At 36.9% G+C, this 15,413-nt stretch overlaps 1 protein-coding gene across 6 annotated transcripts in view; it reads right to left on the reverse strand.

Moving 5' to 3' along the window:
* Nucleotides 1-15,413, reverse strand: part of ARHGAP28 (Rho GTPase activating protein 28) — a 189,288-nt gene that overhangs the window by 160,058 nt on the left and 13,817 nt on the right. The window contains exon 2 of one of the 6 annotated variants that reach the window (XM_078435411.2): nucleotides 10,107-10,201. The exons of the other annotated variants lie outside the window; for them this stretch is intronic. The gene's annotated coding sequence lies outside the window, so the exon portion shown is untranslated. The remainder of the gene's footprint in view (nucleotides 1-10,106; nucleotides 10,202-15,413) is intronic. 6 annotated transcript variants of the gene reach the window in all.

Below are 15,413 nucleotides of genomic sequence, written 5' to 3' on the forward strand. Positions count from 1 at the left end.
TATATATTATATTTAATATTTGTATATATTTTAGTTAATCATACAGGATGACTTGGTAAAAGCTAGCAACATTTTCATAATAAATTAGAGAATCACAGAAATGATGATAGTTATCACAACTTTATATATAGTACCAAAAAGGTATAAATCGATAGAGACCATCCATCCGAAGTGGGGCTTTTACTAATCACTACCAGGATGTTCTAAATGAGAATTAGAATTTCCTTGTGCATTGCTAAGCTTTTCTTTTTTGAAAAATCTAACTTTTTCCAAATTTGCCAACCAAATCTTTAATAAAACTTTGTGAAACTTACTTAAGTAATTGTGTCTAAATTATTGTCTAAATTTCTAGACAATTATTGTCTAAAAACTGTCTAGAGTAAGAACTAAATCCACATCTGCTAAGATATCTGAATTTGCCTCCTTTCAAATTATATATAAGGCATCAGTGGTGGCATAAAGATGAGAAGAAAAGAGAGTAAGCACTGAAAAGAAAAAGCCCACTCCATGCTTGCTAAGTTTTATTCAAACTTACATTATACAGTGTCACATGTGAAGTATGATTAAAAAAAACTTTAGTAAAAACCCAATTTCCACATTATTTTAGAACAAATCTAAAGCAGTCTTATGCCTTACCTGACTCTTACAAATAAATTATTTCCTATTTTGCCTTTGATCTTCTCTGATTAAAGACCACAACTCTTGTTTATCTAAGACAATCAGTGGACAGATACACGGCAAAAGAAAAAGTCATAAATACCATAAAATCTCATTTTCAGGTCTGTCTACCTATAAATCTTTAACTAGACCAGCCAACTAGGAGAAAAACTAGATAATTTGTATTTCCCCTTCTCTCCCTTGTTGCCTCCTGGTATAATATTAAAAAGCAAGCAAGCAAGCAAGCAAGCAAGCAACAGACTCTATCTAGAGCCAACTCTATGCCCTATATCAAAGGAGAACAGAGCAAACTTACTTACGATGTATGGATCTTAAGCATTCCATCCCATTCCCATTTCTCATCTGATACAATTACAGTTAAGTCTGACACAGGAATTTCTTACTTTGAATCTTCTAACAGTATTCCTAGCAAACCTACAATGCAATGACATATAGCCATCCAGGCACCCCTCTGTAATTGCTTAATTTTTAATTCAATGGGATAAATAGGTAGAACAACAACCACTACTTAAATGATCTTTTACCAAATCTGTAAGAATTTTCCTTCCCTAGGGTAACATCAAGACAGTTGTAGATCTGGGGCACCTGGGTGGCTCAGTCGGCTAAGGATCCGGCTTCAGCTCAGGTCATGATCCCAGTTTGTGGGTTCGAGCCCTGCGTCGGACTCTGTGCTGACAGCTCAGAGCCTGGGTCTTGCTTCAGATTCTGTGTCTCCCTCTCTCTCTGCCCCTCCCCCACTCATGCTCTGTCTCTCTCTCTCTCTCAAAAAATAAATATTAAAAAAATTTAAAAAAAAGATAGTTGTAAATCCAAGCTGTGTATTAATCACCAATATGTCCCTATGATTCCTAACTCAAATCCTAACTCCTAATATGCAATGCTGGCCAAGTTTCTGCTCTCATTACATCTGCTTCTGATGCCTCCCTCTAGAGACATTTGACTTCTTTAGGTTCTGCTCCATGTGTTTCCCTTCCTGTCTTTCAATCCTGCTCTGGTCCCCCATCTTCTCCATGTATCTCCACAGAATACATAACAGGGCTTTCTCCTGTTTTCCAAACTTTACCATGTTACAGAATGGCTCACTCCACTAATCACTTTCCAAGCGCCCCAAAACTACTGCTATTTTCCATTTCTGATAACTATTAAACAGGAAATATTCTCTATAAAGGGTCAGAAAGTATATTTTAACACTAGATATTTCTGTAAGAGTTATTTTCATTACTCAGGTTTTCAACACATCTGTGACAACATGGATGGTCCTAGAGGAGATGATCCTAAATGAAATGTCAGAGGAAAACAAAAACCATATGATTTCACTTATATGTGGAATATAAAAAATGAAACAATAAAACAAACAAAAGCAAAAACAAAACAGAAACAGACTCATAGATACAGAGAACTACCTAGTGATTGCCAGAGGGGCAAGGAATGGAGGTAAAGGGAATTAAGAGGTACAGTCTTCCAATTATAAAATAAATTAAGACACAGGGATGTAATGTACAACATAGGGAATACAGCCAATAATACTGTAACAACTTTGTATGGTGACAGATGATAACTAGACTTAACATGGTGAACATTTCTTATGTATATAAATGTCACAGAACTCGGTTGTACACCTGAAACCAATACATATTGTTTGTCAATGATTTTTCAATTAAAAAAAAAAGGAAAAACAGGAGAAAATAAAAGTTAGTTACAATGGGGTATTTCCACTGTGCTAGAATAATAAATCAAGGAGAAAGAAAAAATAGGTGAAAAGTTCTCTTCAGTAGAATCTCTAAACAAAAGGAATAATTTCAACAGCCCCAAGCAAACTTCAGTGTCACACAGTCAAGGCCAAAATGTTCCAGATAAGATGAGGAGGTTAAGACTATGACCCCGTGTCTGTGATATTATATGGAATACAGGCATTGGGCCTGTGTCCCCAGAAGGTATTTTATATTTTTTTATATATATATTTTGTAAATATATATATTTACATATTTACATTTATATCTGTGAAGTTAACCTTATCATATTTTATATTTTATATTTTTTAATATATATATTTTGTAAATATATATATTTACATATTTACATCTGTGAAGTTAACCTTATCATAGTATAATTTGTACATCATAAAATTCACACATTTTAAATGTACAATTCAATATTTTTAGTAAATTTAACAAGTTGTACAATCATAACTATAATCTAATTCTAGAACATTTTCATCAAATTATTTTGACAATCATAATGGTTGCTCAGATATCTGTTCTTTTGATTTGAGAAAGCTGAATTTCTTACAAGTCTTGTGTCTAGTTCAGTGGGATGTTTCTATGTTAGCCACAAGTGTAGGCTTGGTCAGACTGCTGTGGATCCTGAACAAATAGTAAAAAATGGTGTTTTATTTCATTTATTACATTTCGATTTTTCTAACAGGGTAACCTAGAAGGGAAAAAGATATACTGTAACATTAACTAATATATTTCAAGTATGGTTGTATAAGACTGACTTCAATCCTTCATTTGCAAATAAACATTTTGATTCTTTAAAAATAAAAAGGTGGAAACAGGGAGAGGGGAAAGGGAAGGGGAGTAGGAAGTGATGATCAAAGGACAGTGCAAAACATGAATGGTGTTTCATGAGGGGAGAAGTTGTTAATTCTTATACAGATCTTACTATGTGGCAGTTGATGTTCTAAGGTCTTTACTTACATTGATATCTTTACCTCACGAGAGGTCCGTGAAATAGATGCTACAACTATCCTCAGTGAGGAAACTGAGGCCCTGCAAGGCGAGATAAGTTGCCAAGGTCCCACAGTCAGTAGAAGAGCCAGGCTCCTCATCCATGCAGTCTGGTTCCAGCAGTCTCACCTTTCACCAGATTTGCTCCTTTCAAACCTAACATAGTTGATTATTTCAGTATCGGTGAGGCTGAAAGTTAAATTAGCAGTGACTTGTGGCCAAAATGCCCCAATTCTTTTGTGATCAATACATGAACCGTAATGGTTGAGACACATACTAATTTAACTGATATTTCTGGTGTATATTGGCAACACAAAGAAACTGCTCAAATGCTGTCCAGGAATGATATTTATTTTAGAAAACATGGGATACATTTTGTATTATTTGGATTCAGGCTTAGGGTGACCATATGCACTGGTTTGCTCAGAAGAATCCCAGTTTATACCTGTTGGCCAGGCATGATTATATAGCACCTGCTTTTGCTTTCAAACTGTCCCACATGGACAGTAAAATATATAGTCATCCTACTCATGCACAACCAGCGTAAATGGAACAAGTCAAACTGCATAAAATTTATATCCAATCTCTTTATTACATTATTTTTCATGCTATTCTTTATAGCAACTTCAGAAGCCACTGGTATATCCCAACAACAATAATGGCTGTCCAGCATTTATTCTGTTTTCATGTATATCTTTTTCTTATTGTATGATCCCATCCCCAAGCTTTCCATTCAACAAGATTCTTACTCTTAGTTATTTCTACCTATAAAATTCACTAGGACTACCGATTATCACCAAAACTTCTAAAAGACAAAACCAATACAAAACAAACACCTTTCTTCCCCATCTCAAAATATATATAATAAAAAAGTTTCTATGAACCTAAAGCTATATGAAGTTATCTCTGTAAATGCTAGTTTATATTCATATATGCTCATAAAATGGAGTGTTCTATCGAACTTGTCTTAACATGTTACAGGATCTGATTCATCCCCACATGAATTTTAAAGTGTCTTTTATTCATTTTCTTAGATGAAATATCTGCATAAAGCTGACAAGTGCTGCATTTGGTTTTAATAACTGTGATTCTTTCATTGTCTTATCCTAAAATCAGTTGCTTTTACCATTGTGAACTCAGTGGTACCTCTTCCCATTTCTCTGCCTCTTCTTTCAAACACTTCACTTCCCTCTAATCTTTCTGCCAAATGACTGCCTTTATTCCAGTACTTTCTATTCTATGATAACCACCCTAATGACATGTCTTTCCTAAGGACTCCATGGTTATTTTTTGGAAACAAGCCATTATTCAATCTCACATTCACATTATGCTTCCCATAACGCTGCTGACTCAGCAGCTGCCTTAGTAGGCCTATGCTTTCTCCATGTTGCTTTACAATTTTTCTGAAAAAACTACTTACTTATGGTCCCCTTATGCAAACTCCCTGACCTCCTTCCCTTTGGGTCAGATTCATCTATCCACCCGGAGGTATAATCTTCTTGAGAAGCTCAGCTGGCAAATAAACCTCCCCAGCCTCTGGGCTTCACTTACCATATTGATTATGAAGATTCTTAGGAAACTGACCTGCAGAAAGAAGGGAGGAAATTCCTGCCCTTGAACTGAGTCACTGGATTCCATTACTTTACTGTTGTCTCAGTCCACATAGTTACAGATGGTGGAGGGTATAACCAATCACTAATTCTGGAAAGCTGTTCCACACCAGTGTGAATTAGTATGAGGAAGACAACTGTCCACTGTATCCTGCTTAATGGTTTGAAATTTCTGACAGTTTTCTCCCTTTTTTAGCCAGCAAAGATTCTTCAGATCTCAGTTTTTAAGCTTACCCTGATTATGATACCCAGCACATAACTGTATTCATCTTTAATTTCCCTATAATGTAGCTTTTACCATGATTTAGCTCCACTAAATGGTCTCAGTTATCCAAAGACAGGTTTAATCTCCCTATGATAATGACATGTCATTAAAGGGCTTTCTATAAAAGCGGTCTGAATGTGTGGTACCCTTCTGGAAGAAACTGCAATAAGGTCTGAAGATCACATTTAATAGGAAGAAGTGGAGTTCATTAAAGATGTAAAAAAGAAAAAGTATTTACAGTTTCAGAGTCACATGGGCCAAAGATAAATTACATATTTCATTCTATAAAAATATTTTAAACAGTCACTTCTTCCTAATTATCTGTTACCTTGCTCCTTTATGAAAATGGTCTCATTTGAGATAAGTAGACATCAAGAACAAAGATGAAATCATTGCAAACAGAGAATCAATTGTGGCTCATATTTTAGAGCCATTGATACTTAAGTGATACTTAAGCACAAGTTTGCTAATTTAGGCCCAAATTTGACCAAATCTTTATCATGAAAAGTGAGCATGGTTCTTTGTGCCATCTTTATATACTTAGGCTCCTGGAAGAATTTCAGCAACCTCTTTGTCTTTTATGGACAAAGAATCTATTACGACAAAATCAGTATGCTTGAGTGAAATGCTTCCAGATGAAACTGGACCACAGAGTGAGAAAGATGCAGTAGCCACGCTTCTGAGAAGACCATCAGAACTCAAAACACGACAAAAATAAGATGTCTCAACTCATTCCATTCCATTCTTCCATATATTGTCTTTTAATTTAATTAAAAATATTTATTTTATTAAGAATGATTTTTAAGAGTCAATCACAAATCAAACATCAAACTATGTGAGGCTTTATATCTGATGTTCTTCCAACTGTGGTCTGCAGTTATAGAACAAGGGGAAACTTTACAATATGAGAGTAAATCATAAGATTGCATTATCCCCTTGAATCAATTATACAGATAGGGAACAGAAAATATACATATATATTTACATATTATATAATTACATACATTATATATATATATATATAGTTGATCTCAATTTTCCCTCACTGAAAACATATGTATTCTATTGTCACTTTGCATTAGATAACATAGGAATACCTTAAAAAAAATTTAAAGGCTAACATGAAGGAATTTATTTTTAATTAGACAAGAAGAGTCGTTCTCATGTCAAAGTATTTTTTTTTTACTTTAAGCTTTCACAACTGTAATACTGTACTGAAAATAAGCAGAAATATTCCATAGTTCCTTTCAAAGACTCATTCTTTCAAAAAGAAAAAAAAAAGTACTATTTCCCACTGGGCACATAGATAGCACCAGTTCCCTATTTCTCTGTCCCCTCTCAAATTATAGCCTAGACTCAGAATCACTTAACTAAGTGACATTTTTGTAAGATACAGAAGTTACTGGTTTATTAGGAAAGGTCTATTTTTACCTAATACTCCCAGGTATAGTGTTTACAGCAACAACAGAAAAAAAAAAAAAAAGTAACCAATCACTGGGGCGAAGACAAAAATAAGTTGAATGACTATGAGCACATTAAGAGGAAAAACATAAACCCATAACTTGGTGTGAGGATACTGACTGCATTTCTTAGGAGCCTAACCTCCGCATTCCTGAACCGTGACCAGAGATGATAAAGAAGTGTTGAGAGGAACAAGCGACCTCATTGTTACCTGGCTGTGCTCTTGAGCTGAGAGGAGGCAAAGCCTGTGTGTCACCACACAGCAATCCCAGGCTAAGAACTGACCTCACCCCAGATGAGAAGTTTCTAGAGCCTGTTTCACAGCAGTCTTTTCTGCTTAGACATGGTCCTCTTTGTGCGGTGGCTGAAGTGGACTTAGCAGTTGGTTTTGCTGAGTCTGGAACCTCTGTCATACTACATGAGGTCTGTGTTAATGGAGGACACAAATAGTTTCAGATGTGGACAGAAAAGACTGTGAGAGAGCAAACTAGAGAAAGAGGACCAAGAGAAAGCTCAGCAGGAAATCTGAACATTAAGCAACAGTTTGTTACTGACTTGTGATGCCAGTGTGATGCCAATCAGAATAGGTAGGAAGGTCTGTTCTGCTGCCTGGTTTGAATTTGTGTCTGAGGACACAATAATTGATGATAGAATTCATAATCTTTTGAAACAGTTCCAGAAATAGTCGTTGCCGAACTCAGTAGGGGAAAGAATTCCATTTGGCCCCACTCATACTTTTCCTCCAAGAGTAGTAATGGGGATTAATAAAAAACATGGCAGAGTAGAAATCTCATTAGTCTACCAAAGGTAAATGGGCACTGGCCAATTTGTAAAGGGAGCTAAAATTAAATTCTTAATATGATTTAATGTCAATTAAATGCTTACAATAAAGAATGACCACCCTGAAAATGAATCTATTTAATAGTTAAAATATAATCAAATTGGTCTGTTCTACAAATGTAGCCCTCCATCCTTCCTAATTAAATCCCTATTTTATGAGGTTGGATTTGCCAGATGCTTGGAATTTTTTTAAGTTTTGGAGATATGTCTTCAAAATGGAAGGGACTTTGCTATTTTTTGTAATAGGAAAATTGGCTTCTTGTCTTAGCAATTGACAATTAACTTCATAACCCTAGAGAATTTCAAAGACAAAATCCAACAAAAATCAGGAAAGAAAATTAAGCAGCAAAAAGCATGATTTAGACAATTACAGAGAGACAGCATTCGAGGATTTTGTAATCAATCTATGTTGCTGCTCTTATTAGTTCTGGCAGGGCCACCCCCACAGAGAACCAGTGGATACTCCAGACAGCCCAGTGGAGTAGACGTGTGTCTGTGATATCCTCTGAATCATCCCAAGCTACTGAGCCCTAAATTAGATGCTGCATTTTAACAGGAGACATATTATCTCCAAAAAGAGGGACTGTCGCACAATGAGGTCATGGAAATTTTATTTTTACAGTGCAGAAAACAAAAGCATTTCCTTTCTCATTCACAATTCACAGCCTGGGACTGTTGTGTTTTTATTTTTGTGTGTTTTGGGTTTTTTTGTTTGTGTTTTTTAACAAGCTAAACTGGCAAAGTGAAAATATAAGCAACTGGAACCTGACGTTGATTATCATTTCCTTGTGTTTCTTCAGGGTTCATTTTCTATTTCTTACTTTATACAAAACTGTCTTCTATAATCAGTTTTATAACCAGAGTCAATTATTTTGTTTTTCAACTTTGAAGAAGAAACTTCATGCCATCCCCTTCCCTCCATCCCATAAATATTTACAGGACGTGTTGCTGGGTACTGAGATCATAAGGATAATGGCTCCAGATCTTAGGGAGACAGGGGGCAGCTACAGAGGAAACATCATAAATATTTTTGGAATAATAAATGGAGGGTTGCAGTGGGCTCTGGGTGCACTGGGAGCACAAAGGAAATAACCTGGTGCCGGATGGAAGAGAAAAGGAAAAGGTAGCCAGGCAGGATTTCTGGACAATGTAACCTGTGACCCAAAGACCAAAGATGATAGGCCCTAACCTGGTGAAGAAGAACAGGGAGAAGGCTCTTCAGGCAAGGGAAGCAGGGTGCACAGAAAGGGGGCACAGTGTCGTGGTTAAGAAGCATAGGCTCTGGTATGTATATTTTACCACAGTTTTCTTTGTTTTAATTTTTTTTAATGTTTATTGTAAGAGAGAGTGTGTGCGGGCACACAAACAGGGGAAAGGGAGAGAGAAGAAGAGACAGAAGCCCAAGCAGGCTCTGCACCATTAGCACAGAGCCCAATGTAGGGCTCTAAACTCACAAACCGAAGATCATGACCTGAGCCAAAATGAAGGGTCAGTCACTTAACCAACTGTGTCACCCAGGCGTCCCACCATGATTTTCAAAAAACCAGCAGCAGAGGTTTTGGAGGGAGGCCACTATACTTCACTTGGGCAAATTACTCACCCTCTGGGTCATTTCACAATCTGTAAAATGAGAAGCAAAATAGTATCTACCTCCTAGGAGTAAAACCCTTGGGACTTTAATTCACGTAAAGCACTTGGACCTGTGCCAGCTTTATAGGACGCACTAAATAAATGTTAGTATTTATTATTCTGTATACAGACCCAGAGATGAGAGAGGGCAGGGCACCTTCAAGGGCATGATGAGTTTAAGTTGCCTTCCCTAAACAGGAAAGTCCAGTAGACAGAAGAAAGAATCCAGAAAAGAAAACTGGGCTGAAGTTTATCTTTAAAAGTATTTTTGAAAAAACGTTTGCTGTTTTCTTTTTTAGCTATACAAGATGATGGATGTTAACTAAACTTTTTGTGACAATTATTTCACAATATAGGTAAGTCAAATCATCACATTGTACACTTTAAACTTAGTGCCATATAACAATGATCTCTCAATAAAACTGCACAACAAGAATTATTTTAAAAAATTAATGACATTTTAAAGATATCACTTTTTCCTCCCTGAGGTCCTCACTGAACTTTAAATGTATACTGAGGGTATATCTTTGAAGCCATCTATACGTCAACTGCTACTTAAGAATAACCTGTCAGTACAAAATAATTATGTCTTCCAGCATGAAAATAACCTTTTACAAAGAGCAGGCTGATCTCCCCACTCTAACTACGACTTCTATCCCAACATCTGAGAAGGAGTGCACTTTTACATCTATGGATGCCAAACATTCCCACAAAAACCCGTATTTGGTTTCATACACCCCATTTGACAGTCTGTGACTAGAGGAATGTTATGTCATGATGCCACATGTCATATGGAAAGGCATGACAAGAGGACAATATGAGACAATGTAATGAGTCCTCCCCATAAAATAATGGTACAGCAATATTAGAATATTGGAGGCTTGAGTTACTTACCATCTTAGTTTCCTCACTGGAAAAGTAAGGCTAGATGTTTTCTAAGGACCCTTGGGACCTCAAATGTCCTGTAAACTACTTGATGAACAGGATGTCTGGAATCAAGGAAGAACAGAAAACCCTGAGTAAGAAGGAATATCTGTCCAGTCCAGAAATCTGTCAGATAATGCTACCAAGGAATATTTGTAGGAAAGGGTGGTATTTTATTTGGCTATTATGTCTCTAACTTTCCTAGAAAGATACACTACTAATTTACTACTCAGACTTCAGCTAACCTATTTCAGTCTCTATTTTGAGTGTAGTGCAGGCTATTGAATAGATAATGTACAAACAGATGAGATCAGTTGTTTGCTCTGATTGACTTCTAGCTCAAACATTTTTTTGCCTCATGTTGTTATGATTATATTGGCTAGAGATGTACTAAAAACTTTATCCCTAATCTCAGAAATGCTTCATTTGCATAAACAAACATTTCTCTCTGTCTTGGCACACAAGAGTAAGGACTGGTGGTCACATGTGCAGATCACACACCTGCATGGGATCTGAGGAAAGCACTAGAAACACAGAGCAGACTCCCAATAAGGAAAAGAGCTTTGGACTGTGGGTGTGAGGGTCAAAAGGATCATTTCTTTTGTCTTCCTATTAGACAACAATTTGCATCATTTCCACCCATCGTATGTGAAATACTGAGAGGCTTCCACTTCCTCTACACCTTCCTTGAGAAGTGGCTAAAACTCAGCACCTTCTTATGCCATAATCTCATTAAATGTTGATGCCAACATTGTTCACTTCTGAGAACAGAAATATCCTATTCAAACAGGTATTAAATCGTAAGCCTAGGCACTCTGAGGCTCGGCCCAGTCAGCTTTCTCACCTTGGCCCGAAATGCCCAAGCCACAGACACTGCCCATCCAGAAGTGTCCTGATTATAGGGAGACAGAACCAAATGGCAGCCTCCCACACAGCAGGCATTCTAGCTGGCCCCCAGGGTAGCCTGGGCTATTTTTATATTGAATTTGCCTTCCACTTGTTCAAAGCTAATCTCTAGGTACCAGGGAAACAGCCCTCTCAGGGGATATAAAATGATCATAAGACCTATAAATGTAAAGATCCCCAGGATGAAGGAGGGGGGCGGATTTTGAATGCTAATTTGACCAACATCTTCTTAACTTGTGCTTCATGAATTACCTACAAATGCAGGCAAATGTGTACAACATACACATGTGTGCTTTTCACAGGGGCCTAAACCTTTTATTAGATTCTCTAAGAGTTCTGTAATTTGAAAAAGCTAAGAACTACATGATAAAAAATAGCTCTTTTTAAAAATACAAGTCAAGTCCCCAAGCCACAAGTAACAGGAAAACATAAAATGCATCACTTTTTGCTTTCATTTAAATATCTTTGAGTAATGAAAAGAACTCCAAATTAAAAGACCCTATCTGCTATATATGTTCAGTTTGTGAAAAGTTATCTCACTTCAATAGTTCATCAAATAATTTTGACAACAGTATTCACAATTTGATTTTAAGTAAATTCATCCTAAAACCAGAAACAAAAAAAAAACAAAAAAAAATTTCCTGAATGGAAAACAGTTTCCCAAATTAGGTACTGCTGCAGTAAATGGATCATTTAATTGAATACTTGCTGAATTTCAGGTCCACTCATGGTTGGGTATGTGGAGAATTCTATTCTAGGGGTAGCATCATTCAAAGAAGGCAGAAAACCTGTAACGGAATCTCTTTATCATTTTCCCAAAACAAACAGGGTTACATTCCATCACCCCAGCAGCCATGGGCTTAACTGCAGCTGACCAAATTTGAGATGACCTCCAAAATCTGTTCTTAGTAACATTCTGGTCTTCATGGAATTGCCAAAATGCCGGTGGGGGTTGGGGTTTCAATAGGGTTGAGTTTAAGTCTTCCCCCTCTGCCTGCCCCGTCTGCCTCCTGTTCACAAACTGCTAAAACTCTGTCACCCACGATACCCAGCTGTGTCATACAACCACAAGGCAAGTTAACTGGGGTAAGAGCTGTCTATGGCTCTACTAAATGTGAAGTCTGAAGACTGGGACTTTGACCGAACCACTAGGATTCTGGTGTATGTTTATGATTATTATTAAGCCAGCTACCTCCAATGTGTAAGTTAGTTTCTATCAGTTATTTGACTGGGAGGGTACATCAACTGAGAGTTCTAAAAGAAATTTAGGTTTAAATCTGATTCTTTCAAAATTAATTCTTCAGTAAGTTATATGGTATCTATAAAGAGTTGAAGACAGCCTCCCAAAGTGAGGTATTTTTATTAATTTATTTTCATTGCTTTGGCTAAAACAATCGGTATTTCTTTAATAACTCATTCATTAAGCCAACCCCATTTCACAAATAAAATCCTGCAAATGTGGGTATAGAATCTACTACTACTTCCCTCACCAATCCTCAGTAACTCCAAGCTGAATTACTGGACCCTTCCTCCACCTTCTCTTTGACCACACCCCCATCCATACACCAATACATGCACATCACACAGTACATATCCACATGCCTTTTCTTCAACGAAGCAAATCCTGTATTCTCTCCCTTAGTGAGATCAAACCCCACGCTGGGCTCCATGCTGGGTGCGAACCCTACTTAAACACGCACATATACACGCACATACACACAGAGAAAATATTCAACGACATGCTCACACACCTCTTGGAAGTCTCTGCTTATTCAAATTGCATTAAATTTATCCTAATTTTGTACCAATATAAATAGAAATATTAAATCTAGTATACATAATATGGATAAAAAAGTAAGTTACCAATGAATGCTCTCTTTAAACTAGAACAAAAAATAAAAATAAAGTGCTGTGGGAGCCTTAAATGGTATCCAACATTCCTATTAATTGGGCTATCAATTTATGATCATCTGAAAAATCAGTCTGCTTACTGGCAGGCTCTCTTTTTCAAAGAAAGGCTGAAAGACAAATACTTACTGATATACTGATACCGACTTGAAGTAGGCTGGTTGAAATAAACCAAACTCTACTTTGAGTAACCGAAGCTACTAACAGTGAACAACAACTCGTGCTTACTGTACAGACAGCTTAAGTACCCAAGAGATCAACTAAATAAGCAAAATTAAGAAGGGGAAAGGTGTTATTATGCAATTGGTACAGATCTAAAGCCATGTTTTGGTTAAAAATCTAGGATTATCTAATTACCTTCATTTCCAACCTACTAAGAGAGAAAAACAGAATTAAGTGTTCAAAGAATCCCTAGAGATCAACTAATCAATGGAACCCCTTCATTATCCAAATAAAGAGATGGGTGTGAACTGAGTGTGATCCAACCATAATCGTTTCACCCAAAGTGCACATGGAGTGGTCTCTACCTCCTTGAGGAGACTGACTTCACCCAGCCTCAGTGATACCAGGAAGTGGCTGCTATGCCTTTTCCTCCCACAAGCTCTTCTGCCAAAGATACTTCCTGCTCACATTCCTCCTACTGACCTGTGCTCATCTTTTTTTTTTTTTTTTTAATTAAAGTTTAGTTGACATCAAGTGTTGAATTAGTTTCAGGTGTACAACAGAGTGATTCGACACTTCGATACATTATGAAATGCTCACCATGTAAGTGCAGTCACCATCTGACACTATACAACATTATCATCATATTATTGACTATATTCCCTATGCTGAACTTTTTATCCCTGTGACTTATTTATTTTATAGCTGGAAGCTTATGGTCATTCTTGGAGACTTTATTTAGCTACAGACTCCTTTGAAGCTTTCCTTAACCACTGTATCTCTCTCACCAACCTAACCCGGAGTGGCAGTTGAACATTCTCTGCTCTCTCAGAGCATCCCACACATTGTTCCTCAATCGTTCTTTTCACAATTCAAATACCGAGTGTCCACACTGGGCCACTGGGCTAACGCTGGGGATACAGAGGGAGAGGCAGCATTTCTGACCTCAATGAGCTGCACTTCAGAGGCAGATGAAATAACCTGTTAACCAGTCCATCTGGTCTCATCGAAGGATGAACTATTAACCATTTTTGTAGTCCCAGAATCCAATATATGGTATACAGAGCTTAAAAGATGCTTGTTCAACTTCACCTTTATTGTGAAAATTGGAGTTTAAGTTATTGTTTTAATGAGTAAAATAACCCTTACGCAAAATTTAATCTTTAAAATGGAGGGTTTATTTAACTTCTCTTCATGATCCTTTTCTGACTTTTATGTGTTGAGGCATACTCATTTACAATTGTCACCAGATTTTTTTATTAATTATTCTTCACTTCATAGCATATTACCATGAGTTTACATTAAACTATGAATAAAGGCTAATTCAGTGGTTTCTGAGAAAGCAGGTAGCATATAAGAATACCAATTCAAGATTTCTAATACTTCTAGGGTCAAAAATAATAGCAAATTCTGAAAATATCATCATATAGTTGAAAGATTATTAATTATTATGAATTGTTCATATATATACATATATATATATATACACATATATATATATACGTATATATATATATGTATATATATAGTACCTAGCTCTGTATTAGACGAGGGATACTGAGATGAATAAGACATGGCCCTGGACATCAACAAATTCTTGGCCTTTAGAGAAGTCAGCTATAGAAGCACCGCTACTAAGTAGAAGGTAAGTGCAATGCTAGAAGAATGGATGAGGTAGAGAAGGCACAGAAAGGGACGTAACCAACTTGATTGGAGGGGGAGGCAGCCAGGGAAGAAGATGTCACAAAATAAGTAATGCTGAGATTTTAGAAGACCTCCTTGGTAACTCCCCAACCAAAGGACAGGTCACATGTCCACATTTCAGCCTCCACAACCTTCCCTCTGCAACCATTTGTTAAGACTCTACTGAGCGCCAGGCCCTTGGATGGGGGGAGGGGAAGGTAGTTAAAAATTCTGCAATGAAGAAAACAAATTATGTGCTTGTCTTCACAGTGCTTATCTACTATTGTGGGGCTGGGGTTAAAGTTTTATCCTATATGCAAAAATCAACGGATTTTAAGTAGGACCAAATGTGTTTGAGTCTTGCATTTTAGAAATCCAGGTTTCTTTCTTGGTTTTGAGCGAATTTTCAGCTTTTGGGGGGTAAGTTTTATAAGCTCCCCCCCTACAGTCTGCCTTTTCTCTCCTCTGCACCTTCCCATAAGCTAAGTTTTTATAATAAGTTCTACTTGCTCTATTTCCTCACCTCACTTTCACCCTTAACCTGCAGCAAACTGGCTTCCACCTCTACAACTTCATTAAACCCACTCTAGCCAAGATCTTCACTGCTATCCACCCAAT

Source organism: Panthera onca, chromosome D3 (assembly GCF_046562875.1).
Source record: "Panthera onca isolate mPanOnc1 chromosome D3, mPanOnc1 haplotype 2, whole genome shotgun sequence".
Lineage (NCBI taxonomy): Eukaryota > Metazoa > Chordata > Mammalia > Carnivora > Felidae > Panthera > Panthera onca.